This window comes from Eleutherodactylus coqui, chromosome 5 (genome assembly GCF_035609145.1).
Source record: "Eleutherodactylus coqui strain aEleCoq1 chromosome 5, aEleCoq1.hap1, whole genome shotgun sequence".
In the NCBI taxonomy this organism is placed as follows: Eukaryota; Metazoa; Chordata; class Amphibia; order Anura; family Eleutherodactylidae; genus Eleutherodactylus; species Eleutherodactylus coqui.
Window position 1 is genome coordinate 40974163 of NC_089841.1, and position 9527 is coordinate 40983689.

At 56.6% G+C, this 9527-nt stretch overlaps 44 pseudogenes; all 44 read right to left on the reverse strand.

Moving 5' to 3' along the window:
- Nucleotides 1–48: 48 nt before the first annotated feature.
- On the reverse strand, nt 49–167 carry LOC136629405 (5S ribosomal RNA; annotated as a pseudogene).
- An 80-nt stretch (nt 168–247) lies between these two features.
- LOC136629406 (5S ribosomal RNA) lies at nt 248–366 on the reverse strand (annotated as a pseudogene).
- An 80-nt stretch (nt 367–446) lies between these two features.
- On the reverse strand, nt 447–565 carry LOC136629408 (5S ribosomal RNA; annotated as a pseudogene).
- An 80-nt stretch (nt 566–645) lies between these two features.
- Nucleotides 646–764, reverse strand: LOC136630549 (5S ribosomal RNA; annotated as a pseudogene).
- Nucleotides 765–844: 80 nt separating this feature from the next.
- On the reverse strand, nt 845–963 carry LOC136629409 (5S ribosomal RNA; annotated as a pseudogene).
- Nucleotides 964–1043: 80 nt separating this feature from the next.
- LOC136629410 (5S ribosomal RNA) lies at nt 1044–1162 on the reverse strand (annotated as a pseudogene).
- An 80-nt stretch (nt 1163–1242) lies between these two features.
- Nucleotides 1243–1361, reverse strand: LOC136629411 (5S ribosomal RNA; annotated as a pseudogene).
- An 80-nt stretch (nt 1362–1441) lies between these two features.
- LOC136630771 (5S ribosomal RNA) lies at nt 1442–1560 on the reverse strand (annotated as a pseudogene).
- Nucleotides 1561–1640: 80 nt separating this feature from the next.
- Nucleotides 1641–1759, reverse strand: LOC136629412 (5S ribosomal RNA; annotated as a pseudogene).
- Nucleotides 1760–1839: 80 nt separating this feature from the next.
- Nucleotides 1840–1958, reverse strand: LOC136629776 (5S ribosomal RNA; annotated as a pseudogene).
- Nucleotides 1959–2038: 80 nt separating this feature from the next.
- On the reverse strand, nt 2039–2157 carry LOC136629843 (5S ribosomal RNA; annotated as a pseudogene).
- Nucleotides 2158–2237: 80 nt separating this feature from the next.
- On the reverse strand, nt 2238–2356 carry LOC136630011 (5S ribosomal RNA; annotated as a pseudogene).
- A 279-nt stretch (nt 2357–2635) lies between these two features.
- Nucleotides 2636–2754, reverse strand: LOC136630012 (5S ribosomal RNA; annotated as a pseudogene).
- Nucleotides 2755–2834: 80 nt separating this feature from the next.
- LOC136629413 (5S ribosomal RNA) lies at nt 2835–2953 on the reverse strand (annotated as a pseudogene).
- Nucleotides 2954–3033: 80 nt separating this feature from the next.
- On the reverse strand, nt 3034–3152 carry LOC136629414 (5S ribosomal RNA; annotated as a pseudogene).
- An 80-nt stretch (nt 3153–3232) lies between these two features.
- Nucleotides 3233–3351, reverse strand: LOC136629415 (5S ribosomal RNA; annotated as a pseudogene).
- Nucleotides 3352–3431: 80 nt separating this feature from the next.
- On the reverse strand, nt 3432–3550 carry LOC136629416 (5S ribosomal RNA; annotated as a pseudogene).
- An 80-nt stretch (nt 3551–3630) lies between these two features.
- Nucleotides 3631–3749, reverse strand: LOC136629417 (5S ribosomal RNA; annotated as a pseudogene).
- Nucleotides 3750–3829: 80 nt separating this feature from the next.
- On the reverse strand, nt 3830–3944 carry LOC136630230 (5S ribosomal RNA; annotated as a pseudogene).
- Nucleotides 3945–4024: 80 nt separating this feature from the next.
- LOC136630550 (5S ribosomal RNA) lies at nt 4025–4143 on the reverse strand (annotated as a pseudogene).
- An 80-nt stretch (nt 4144–4223) lies between these two features.
- LOC136630645 (5S ribosomal RNA) lies at nt 4224–4342 on the reverse strand (annotated as a pseudogene).
- Nucleotides 4343–4422: 80 nt separating this feature from the next.
- Nucleotides 4423–4541, reverse strand: LOC136629419 (5S ribosomal RNA; annotated as a pseudogene).
- An 80-nt stretch (nt 4542–4621) lies between these two features.
- LOC136630552 (5S ribosomal RNA) lies at nt 4622–4740 on the reverse strand (annotated as a pseudogene).
- Nucleotides 4741–4820: 80 nt separating this feature from the next.
- Nucleotides 4821–4939, reverse strand: LOC136629420 (5S ribosomal RNA; annotated as a pseudogene).
- Nucleotides 4940–5019: 80 nt separating this feature from the next.
- On the reverse strand, nt 5020–5138 carry LOC136629978 (5S ribosomal RNA; annotated as a pseudogene).
- Nucleotides 5139–5218: 80 nt separating this feature from the next.
- LOC136629421 (5S ribosomal RNA) lies at nt 5219–5337 on the reverse strand (annotated as a pseudogene).
- An 80-nt stretch (nt 5338–5417) lies between these two features.
- Nucleotides 5418–5536, reverse strand: LOC136629422 (5S ribosomal RNA; annotated as a pseudogene).
- A 279-nt stretch (nt 5537–5815) lies between these two features.
- On the reverse strand, nt 5816–5934 carry LOC136630588 (5S ribosomal RNA; annotated as a pseudogene).
- Nucleotides 5935–6014: 80 nt separating this feature from the next.
- Nucleotides 6015–6133, reverse strand: LOC136630221 (5S ribosomal RNA; annotated as a pseudogene).
- Nucleotides 6134–6213: 80 nt separating this feature from the next.
- Nucleotides 6214–6332, reverse strand: LOC136629423 (5S ribosomal RNA; annotated as a pseudogene).
- Nucleotides 6333–6412: 80 nt separating this feature from the next.
- On the reverse strand, nt 6413–6531 carry LOC136629425 (5S ribosomal RNA; annotated as a pseudogene).
- An 80-nt stretch (nt 6532–6611) lies between these two features.
- LOC136630739 (5S ribosomal RNA) lies at nt 6612–6730 on the reverse strand (annotated as a pseudogene).
- Nucleotides 6731–6810: 80 nt separating this feature from the next.
- LOC136630589 (5S ribosomal RNA) lies at nt 6811–6929 on the reverse strand (annotated as a pseudogene).
- A 280-nt stretch (nt 6930–7209) lies between these two features.
- Nucleotides 7210–7328, reverse strand: LOC136630646 (5S ribosomal RNA; annotated as a pseudogene).
- Nucleotides 7329–7408: 80 nt separating this feature from the next.
- LOC136629592 (5S ribosomal RNA) lies at nt 7409–7527 on the reverse strand (annotated as a pseudogene).
- Nucleotides 7528–7607: 80 nt separating this feature from the next.
- LOC136630677 (5S ribosomal RNA) lies at nt 7608–7726 on the reverse strand (annotated as a pseudogene).
- Nucleotides 7727–7806: 80 nt separating this feature from the next.
- LOC136630564 (5S ribosomal RNA) lies at nt 7807–7925 on the reverse strand (annotated as a pseudogene).
- A 279-nt stretch (nt 7926–8204) lies between these two features.
- On the reverse strand, nt 8205–8323 carry LOC136629778 (5S ribosomal RNA; annotated as a pseudogene).
- An 80-nt stretch (nt 8324–8403) lies between these two features.
- On the reverse strand, nt 8404–8522 carry LOC136629426 (5S ribosomal RNA; annotated as a pseudogene).
- Nucleotides 8523–8602: 80 nt separating this feature from the next.
- LOC136629428 (5S ribosomal RNA) lies at nt 8603–8721 on the reverse strand (annotated as a pseudogene).
- An 80-nt stretch (nt 8722–8801) lies between these two features.
- Nucleotides 8802–8920, reverse strand: LOC136630410 (5S ribosomal RNA; annotated as a pseudogene).
- Nucleotides 8921–9000: 80 nt separating this feature from the next.
- On the reverse strand, nt 9001–9119 carry LOC136629429 (5S ribosomal RNA; annotated as a pseudogene).
- An 80-nt stretch (nt 9120–9199) lies between these two features.
- LOC136629538 (5S ribosomal RNA) lies at nt 9200–9318 on the reverse strand (annotated as a pseudogene).
- An 80-nt stretch (nt 9319–9398) lies between these two features.
- Nucleotides 9399–9517, reverse strand: LOC136630411 (5S ribosomal RNA; annotated as a pseudogene).
- Nucleotides 9518–9527: the final 10 nt, after the last annotated feature.

Here is a 9527-nt window from a genome sequence, read left to right on the forward strand (position 1 = left end):
GTGCGAACGCACCTCCGAAAAGGAAAGAAACCTACTCACGGCCTTAAAAGTCAACGGGACCTGGGATTCCCAGCCGGTCACCCATACTGGTACTTGCCAGGCCTCAAGCTGGCTGGCGGCCGCGATCTGACGAGAGCAGGCACATTCAGCTTAGAATGCCCGTTGACAGCTCCTCCTCCTTTCCTATGGGCTTTCTGCAGTGCGAACGCACCTCCGAAAAGGAAAGAAACCTACTCACGGCCTTAAAAGTCAACGGGACCTGGGATTCCCAGCCGGTCACCCATACTGGTACTTGCCAGGCCTCAAGCTGGCTGGCGGCCGCGATCTGACGAGAGCAGGCACATTCAGCTTAGAATGCCCGTTGACAGCTCCTCCTCCTTTCCTATGGGCTTTCTGCAGTGCGAACGCACCTCCGAAAAGGAAAGAAACCTACTCACGGCCTTAAAAGTCAACGGGACCTGGGATTCCCAGCCGGTCACCCATACTGGTACTTGCCAGGCCTCAAGCTGGCTGGCGGCCGCGATCTGACGAGAGCAGGCACATTCAGCTTAGAATGCCCGTTGACAGCTCCTCCTCCTTTCCTATGGGCTTTCTGCAGTGCGAACGCACCTCCGAAAAGGAAAGAAACCTACTCACGGCCTTAAAAGTCAACGGGACCTGGGATTCCCAGCCGGTCACCCATACTGGTACTTGCCAGGCCTCAAGCTGGCTGGCGGCCGCGATCTGACGAGAGCAGGCACATTCAGCTTAGAATGCCTGTTGACAGCTCCTCCTCCTTTCCTATGGGCTTTCTGCAGTGCGAACGCACCTCCGAAAAGGAAAGAAACCTACTCACGGCCTTAAAAGTCAACGGGACCTGGGATTCCCAGCCGGTCACCCATACTGGTACTTGCCAGGCCTCAAGCTGGCTGGCGGCCGCGATCTGACGAGAGCAGGCACATTCAGCTTAGAATGCCCGTTGACAGCTCCTCCTCCTTTCCTATGGGCTTTCTGCAGTGCGAACGCACCTCCGAAAAGGAAAGAAACCTACTCACGGCCTTAAAAGTCAACGGGACCTGGGATTCCCAGCCGGTCACCCATACTGGTACTTGCCAGGCCTCAAGCTGGCTGGCGGCCGCGATCTGACGAGAGCAGGCACATTCAGCTTAGAATGCCCGTTGACAGCTCCTCCTCCTTTCCTATGGGCTTTCTGCAGTGCGAACGCACCTCCGAAAACGAAAGAAACCTACTCACGGCCTTAAAAGTCAACGGGACCTGGGATTCCCAGCCGGTCACCCATACTGGTACTTGCCAGGCCTCAAGCTGGCTGGCGGCCGCGATCTGACGAGAGCAGGCACATTCAGCTTAGAATGCCCGTTGACAGCTCCTCCTCCTTTCCTATGGGCTTTCTGCAGTGCGAACGCACCTCCGAAAAGGAAAGAAACCTACTCACGGCCTTAAAAGTCAACGGGACCTGGGATTCCCAGCCGGTCACCCATACTGGTACTTGCCAGGCCTCAAGCTGGCTGGCGGCCGCGATCTGACGAGAGCAGGCACATTCAGCTGAGAATGCCTGTTGACAGCTCCTCCTCCTTTCCTATGGGCTTTCTGCAGTGCGAACGCACCTCCGAAAAGGAAAGAAACCTACTCACGGCCTTAAAAGTCAACGGGACCTGGGATTCCCAGCCGGTCACCCATACTGGTACTTGCCAGGCCTCAAGCTGGCTGGCGGCCGCGATCTGACGAGAGCAGGCACATTCAGCTTAGAATGCCCGTTGACAGCTCCTCCTCCTTTCCTATGGGCTTTCTGCAGTGCGAACGCACCTCCGAAAAGGAAAGAAACCTACTCACGGCCTTAAAAGTCAACGGGACCTGGGATTCCCAGCCGGTCACCCATACTGGTACTTGCCAGGCCTCAAGCTGGCTGGCAGCCGCGATCTGACGAGAGCAGGCACATTCAGCTTAGAATGCCCGTTGACAGCTCCTCCTCCTTTCCTATGGGCTTTCTGCAGTGCGAACGCACCTCCGAAAAGGAAAGAAACCTACTCACGGCCTTAAAAGTCAACGGGACCTGGGATTCCCAGCCGGTCACCCATACTGGTACTTGCCAGGCCTCAAGCTGGCTGGTGGCCGCGATCTGACGAGAGCAGGCACATTCAACTTAGAATGCCCGTTGACAGCTCCTCCTCCTTTCCTATGGGCTTTCTGCAGTGCGAAAACACCTCCGAAAAGGAAAGAAACCTACTCACGGCCTTAAAAGTCAACGGGACCTGGGATTCCCAGCCGGTCACCCATACTGGTACTTGCCAGGCCTCAAGCTGGCTGGTGGCCGCGACCTGACGAGAGCAGGCACATTCAGCTTAGAATGCCCGTTGACAGCTCCTCCTCCTTTCCTATGGGCTTTCTGCAGTGCGAACGCACCTCCGAAAAGGAAAGAAACCTACTCACGGCCTTAAAAGTCAACGGGACCTGGGATTTCCAGCCGGTCACCCATACTGGTACTTGCCACGCCTCAAGCTGGCTGGCGGCCGCAATCTGACGAGAGCAGGCACATTCAGCTTAGAATGCCCGTTGACAGCTCCTCCTCCTTTCCTATGGGCTTTCTGCAGTGCGAAAACACCTCCGAAAAGGAAAGAAACCTACTCACGGCCTTAAAAGTCAACGGGACCTGGGATTCCCAGCCGGTCACCCATACTGGTACTTGCCAGGCCTCAAGCTGGCTGGTGGCCGCGACCTGACGAGAGCAGGCACATTCAGCTTAGAATGCCCGTTGACAGCTCCTCCTCCTTTCCTATGGGCTTTCTGCAGTGCGAACGCACCTCCGAAAAGGAAAGAAACCTACTCACGGCCTTAAAAGTCAACGGGACCTGGGATTCCCAGCCGGTCACCCATACTGGTACTTGCCAGGCCTCAAGCTGGCTGGCGGCCGCGATCTGACGAGAGCAGGCACATTCAGCTTAGAATGCCCGTTGACAGCTCCTCCTCCTTTCCTATGGGCTTTCTGCAGTGCGAACGCACCTCCGAAAAGGAAAGAAACCTACTCACGGCCTTAAAAGTCAACGGGACCTGGGATTCCCAGCCGGTCACCCATACTGGTACTTGCCAGGCCTCAAGCTGGCTGGCGGCCGCGATCTGACGAGAGCAGGCACATTCAGCTTAGAATGCCCGTTGACAGCTCCTCCTCCTTTCCTATGGGCTTTCTGCAGTGCGAACGCACCTCCGAAAAGGAAAGAAACCTACTCACGGCCTTAAAAGTCAACGGGACCTGGGATTCCCAGCCGGTCACCCATACTGGTACTTGCCAGGCCTCAAGCTGGCTGGCGGCCGCGATCTGACGAGAGCAGGCACATTCAGCTTAGAATGCCCGTTGACAGCTCCTCCTCCTTTCCTATGGGCTTTCTGCAGTGCGAACGCACCTCCGAAAAGGAAAGAAACCTACTCACGGCCTTAAAAGTCAACGGGACCTGGGATTCCCAGCCGGTCACCCATACTGGTACTTGCCAGGCCTCAAGCTGGCTGGCGGCCGCGATCTGACGAGAGCAGGCACATTCAGCTTAGAATGCCCGTTGACAGCTCCTCCTCCTTTCCTATGGGCTTTCTGCAGTGCGAACGCACCTCCGAAAAGGAAAGAAACCTACTCACGGCCTTAAAAGTCAACGGGACCTGGGATTCCCAGCCGGTCACCCATACTGGTACTTGCCAGGCCTCAAGCTGGCTGGCGGCCGCGATCTGACGAGAGCAGGCACATTCAGCTTAGAATGCCCGTTGACAGCTCCTCCTCCTTTCCTATGGGCTTTCTGCAGTGCGAGCGCACCTCCGAAAAGGAAAGAAACCTACTCACGGCCTTAAAAGTCAACGGGACCTGGGATTCCCAGCCGGTCACCCATACTGGTACTTGCCAGGCCTCAAGCTGGCGGCCGCGATCTGACGAGAGCAGGCACATTCAGCTTAGAATGCCCGTTGACAGCTCCTCCTCCTTTCCTATGGGCTTTCTGCAGTGCGAACGCACCTCCGAAAAGGAAAGAAACCTACTCACGGCCTTAAAAGTCAACGGGACCTGGGATTCCCAGCCGGTCACCCATACTGGTACTTGCCAGGCCTCAAGCTGGCTGGCGGCCGCGATCTGACGAGAGCAGGCACATTCAGCTTAGAATGCCTGTTGACAGCTCCTCCTCCTTTCCTATGGGCTTTCTGCAGTGCAAACGCACCTCCGAAAAGGAAAGAAACCTACTCACGGCCTTAAAAGTCAACGGGACCTGGGATTCCCAGCCGGTCACCCATACTGGTACTTGCCAGGCCTCAAGCTGGCTGGCGGCCGCGATCTGACGAGAGCAGGCACATTCAGCTTAGAATGCCAGTTGACAGCTCCTCCTCCTTTCCTATGGGCTTTCTGCAGTGCGAACGCACCTCCGAAAAGGAAAGAAACCTACTCACGGCCTTAAAAGTCAACGGGACCTGGGATTCCCAGCCGGTCACCCATACTGGTACTTGCCAGGCCTCAAGCTGGCTGGCGGCCGCGATCTGACGAGAGCAGGCACATTCAGCTTAGAATGCCCGTTGACAGCTCCTCCTCCTTTCCTATGGGCTTTCTGCAGTGCGAACGCACCTCCGAAAAGGAAAGAAACCTACTCACGGCCTTAAAAGTCAACGGGACCTGGGATTCCCAGCCGGTCACCCATACTGGTACTTGCCAGGCCTCAAGCTGGCTGGCGGCCGCGATCTGACGAGAGCAGGCACATTCAGCTTAGAATGCCTGTTGACAGCTCCTCCTCCTTTCCTATGGGCTTTCTGCAGTGCGAACGCACCTCCGAAAAGGAAAGAAACCTACTCACGGCCTTAAAAGTCAACGGGACCTGGGATTCCCAGCCGGTCACCCATACTGGTACTTGCCAGGCCTCAAGCTGGCTGGCGGCCGCGATCTGACGAGAGCAGGCACATTCAGCTTAGAATGCCCGTTGACAGCTCCTCCTCCTTTCCTATGGGCTTTCTGCAGTGCGAACGCACCTCCGAAAAGGAAAGAAACCTACTCACGGCCTTAAAAGTCAACGGGACCTGGGATTCCCAGCCGGTCACCCATACTGGTACTTGCCAAGCCTCAAGCTGGCTGGCGGCCGCGATCTGACGAGAGCAGGCACATTCAGCTTAGAATGCCCGTTGACAGCTCCTCCTCCTTTCCTATGGGCTTTCTGCAGTGCGAACGCACCTCCGAAAAGGAAAGAAACCTACTCACGGCCTTAAAAGTCAACGGGACCTGGGATTCCCAGCCGGTCACCCATACTGGTACTTGCCAGGCCTCAAGCTGGCTGGCGGCCGCGATCTGACGAGAGCAGGCACATTCAGCTTAGAATGCCCGTTGACAGCTCCTCCTCCTTTCCTATGGGCTTTCTGCAGTGCGAACGCACCTCCGAAAAGGAAAGAAACCTACTCACGGCCTTAAAAGTCAACGGGACCTGGGATTCCCAGCCGGTCACCCATACTGGTACTTGCCAGGCCTCAAGCTGGCTGGCGGCCGCGATCTGACGAGAGCAGGCACATTCAGCTTAGAATGCCCGTTGACAGCTCCTCCTCCTTTCCTATGGGCTTTCTGCAGTGCGAACGCACCTCCGAAAAGGAAAGAAACCTACTCACGGCCTTAAAAGTCAACGTGACCTGGGAATCCCAGCCGGTCACCCATACTGGTACTTGCCAGGCCTCAAGCTGGCTGGCGGCCGCGATCTGACGAGAGCAGGCACATTCAGCTTAGAATGCCCGTTGACAGCTCCTCCTCCTTTCCTATGGGCTTTCTGCAGTGCGAACGCACCTCCGAAAAGGAAAGAAACCTACTCACGGCCTTAAAAGTCAACGGGACCTGGCATTCCCAGCCGGTCACCCATACTGGTACTTGCCAGGCCTCAAGCGGGCTGGCGGCCGCGATCTGACGAGAGCAGGCACATTCAGCTTAGAATGCCCGTTGACAGCTCCTCCTCCTTTCCTATGGGCTTTCTGCAGTGCGAACGCACCTCCGAAAAGGAAAGAAACCTACTCACGGCCTTAAAAGTCAACGGGACCTGGGATTCCCAGCCGGTCACCCATACTGGTACTTGCCAGGCCTCAAGCTGGCTGGCGGCCACGATCTGACGAGAGCAGGCACATTCAGCTTAGAATGCCCGTTGACAGCTCCTCCTCCTTTCCTATGGGCTTTCTGCAGTGCGAACGCACCTCCGAAAAGGAAAGAAACCTACTCACGGCCTTAAAAGTCAACGGGACCTGGGATTCCCAGCCGGTCACCCATACTGGTACTTGCCAGGCCTCAAGCTGGCTGGCGGCCGCGATCTGACGAGAGCAGGCACATTCAGCTTAGAATGCCCGTTGACAGCTCCTCCTCCTTTCCTATGGGCTTTCTGCAGTGCGAACGCACCTCCGAAAAGGAAAGAAACCTACTCACGGCCTTAAAAGTCAACGGGACCTGGGATTCCCAGCCGGTCACCCATACTGGTACTTGCCAGGCCTCAAGCTGGCTGGCGGCCGCGATCTGACGAGAGCAGGCACATTCAGCTTAGAATGCCCGTTGACAGCTCCTCCTCCTTTCCTATGGGCTTTCTGCAGTGCGAACGCACCTCCGAAAAGGAAAGAAACCTACTCACGGCCTTAAAAGTCAACGTGACCTGGGACTCCCAGCCGGTCACCCATACTGGTACTTGCCAGGCCTCAAGCTGGCTGGCGGCCGCGATCTGACGAGAGCAGGCACATTCAGCTTAGAATGCCCGTTGACAGCTCCTCCTCCTTTCCTATGGGCTTTCTGCAGTGCGAACGCACCTCCGAAAAGGAAAGAAACCTACTCACGGCCTTAAAAGTCAACGGGACCTGGCATTCCCAGCCGGTCACCCATACTGGTACTTGCCAGGCCTCAAGCGGGCTGGCGGCCGCGATCTGACGAGAGCAGGCACATTCAGCTTAGAATGCCCGTTGACAGCTCCTCCTCCTTTCCTATGGGCTTTCTGCAGTGCGAACGCACCTCCGAAAAGGAAAGAAACCTACTCACGGCCTTTAAAATTCATCGGGACCTGGGATTCCCAGCCGGTCACCCATACTGGTACTTGCCAGGCCTCAAGCTGGCTGGCGGCCGCGATCTGACGAGAGCAGGCACATTCAGCTTAGAATGCCCGTTGACAGCTCCTCCTCCTTTCCTATGGGCTTTCTGCAGTGCGAACGCACCTCCGAAAAGGAAAGAAACCTACTCACGGCCTTAAAAGTCAACGGGACCTGGGATTCCCAGCCGGTCACCCATACTGGTACTTGCCAGGCCTCAAGCTGGCTGGCGGCCGCGATCTGACGAGAGCAGGCACATTCAGCTTAGAATGCCAGTTGACAGCTCCTCCTCCTTTCCTATGGGCTTTCTGCAGTGCGAACGCACCTCCGAAAAGGAAAGAAACCTACTCACGGCCTTAAAAGTCAACGGGACCTGGGATTCCCAGCCGGTCACCCATACTGGTACTTGCCAGGCCTCAAGCGGGTTGGCGGCCGCGATCTGATGAGAGCAGGCACATTCAGCTTAGAATGCCCGTTGACAGCTCCTCCTCCTTTCCTATGGGCTTTCTGCAGTGCGAACGCACCTCCGAAAAGGAAAGAAACCTACTCACGGCCTTAAAAGTCAACGGGACCTGGGATTCCCAGCCGGTCACCCATACTGGTACTTGCCAGGCCTCAAGCGGGCTGGCGGCCGCGATCTGACGAGAGCAGGCACATTCAGCTTAGAATACCCGTTGACAGCTCCTCCTCCTTTCCTATGGGCTTTCTGCAGTGCGAACGCACCTCCGAAAAGGAAAGAAACCTACTCACGGCCTTAAAAGTCAACGTGACCTGGGATTCCCAGCCGGTCACCCATACTGGTACTTGCCAGGCCTCAAGCTGGCTGGCGGCCGCGATCTGACGAGAGCAGGCACATTCAGCTTAGAATGCCCGTTGACAGCTCCTCCTCCTTTCCTATGGGCTTTCTGCAGTGCGAACGCACCTCCGAAAAGGAAAGAAACCTACTCACGGCCTTAAAAGTCAACGGGACCTGGGATTCCCAGCCGGTCACCCATACTGGTACTTACCAGGCCTCAAGCGGGCTGGCGGCCGCCATCTGACGAGAGCAGGCACATTCAGCTTAGAATGCCCGTTGACAGCTCCTCCTCCTTTCCTATGGGCTTTCTGCAGTGCGAACGCACCTCCGAAAAGGAAAGAAACCTACTCACGGCCTTAAAAGTCAACGGGACCTGGGATTCCCAGACGGTCACCCATACTGGTACTTGCCAGGCCTCAAGCTGGCTGGCGGCCGCGATCTGACGAGAGCAGGCACATTCAGCTTAGAATGCCCGTTGACAGCTCCTCCTCCTTTCCTATGGGCTTTCTGCAGTGCGAACGCACCTCCGAAAAGGAAAGAAACCTACTCACGGACTTAAAAGTCAACGGGACCTGGGATTCCCAGCCGGTCACCCATACTGGTACTTGCCAGGCCTCAAGCTGGCTGGCGGCCGCGATCTGACGAGAGCAGGCACATTCAGCTTAGAATGCCCGTTGACAGCTCCTCCTCCTTTCCTATGGGCTTTCTGCAGTGCGAACGCACCTCCGAAAAGGAAAGAAACCTACTCACGGCCTTAAAAGTCAACGGGACCTGGGATTCCCAGCCGGTCACCCATACTGGTACTTGCCAGGCCTCAAGCTGGCTGGCGGCCGCGATCTGACGAGAGCAGGCACATTCAGCTTAGAATGCCCGTTGACAGCTCCTCCTCCTTTCCTATGGGCTTTCTGCAGTGCGAACGCACCTCCGAAAAGGAAAGAAACCTACTCACGGCCTTAAAAGTCAACGGGACCTGGGATTCCCAGCCGGTCACCCATACTGGTACTTGCCAGGCCTCAAGCGGGCTGGCGGCCGCGATCTGACGAGAGCAGGCACATTCAGCTTAGAATGCCCGTTGACAGCTCCTCCTCCTTTCCTATGGGCTTTCTGCAGTGCGAACGCACCTCCGAAAAGGAAAGAAACCTACTCACGGCCTTAAAAGTCAACGGGACCTGGGATTCCCAGCCGGTCACCCATACTGGTACTTGCCAGGCCTCAAGCTGGCTGGCGGCCGCGATCTGACGAGAGCAGGCACATTCAGCTTAGAATGCCCGTTGACAGCTCCTCCTCCTTTCCTATGGGCTTTCTGCAGTGCGAACGCACCTCCGAAAAGGAAAGAAACCTACTCACGGCCTTAAAAGTCAACGGGACCTGGGATTCCCAGCCGGTCACCCATACTGGTACTTGCCAGGCCTCAAGCTGGTTGGCGGCCGCGATCCGACGAGAGCAGGCACATTCAGCTTAGAATGCCCGTTGACAGCTCCTCCTCCTTTCCTATGGGCTTTCTGCAGTGCGAACGCACCTCCGAAAAGGAAAGAAACCTACTCACGGCCTTAAAAGTCAACGGGACCTGGGATTCCCAGCCGGTCACCCATACTGGTACTTGCCAGGCCTCAAGCGGGCTGGCGGCCGCGATCTGACGAGAGCAGGCACATTCAGCTTAGAATGCCCGTTGACAGCTCCTCCT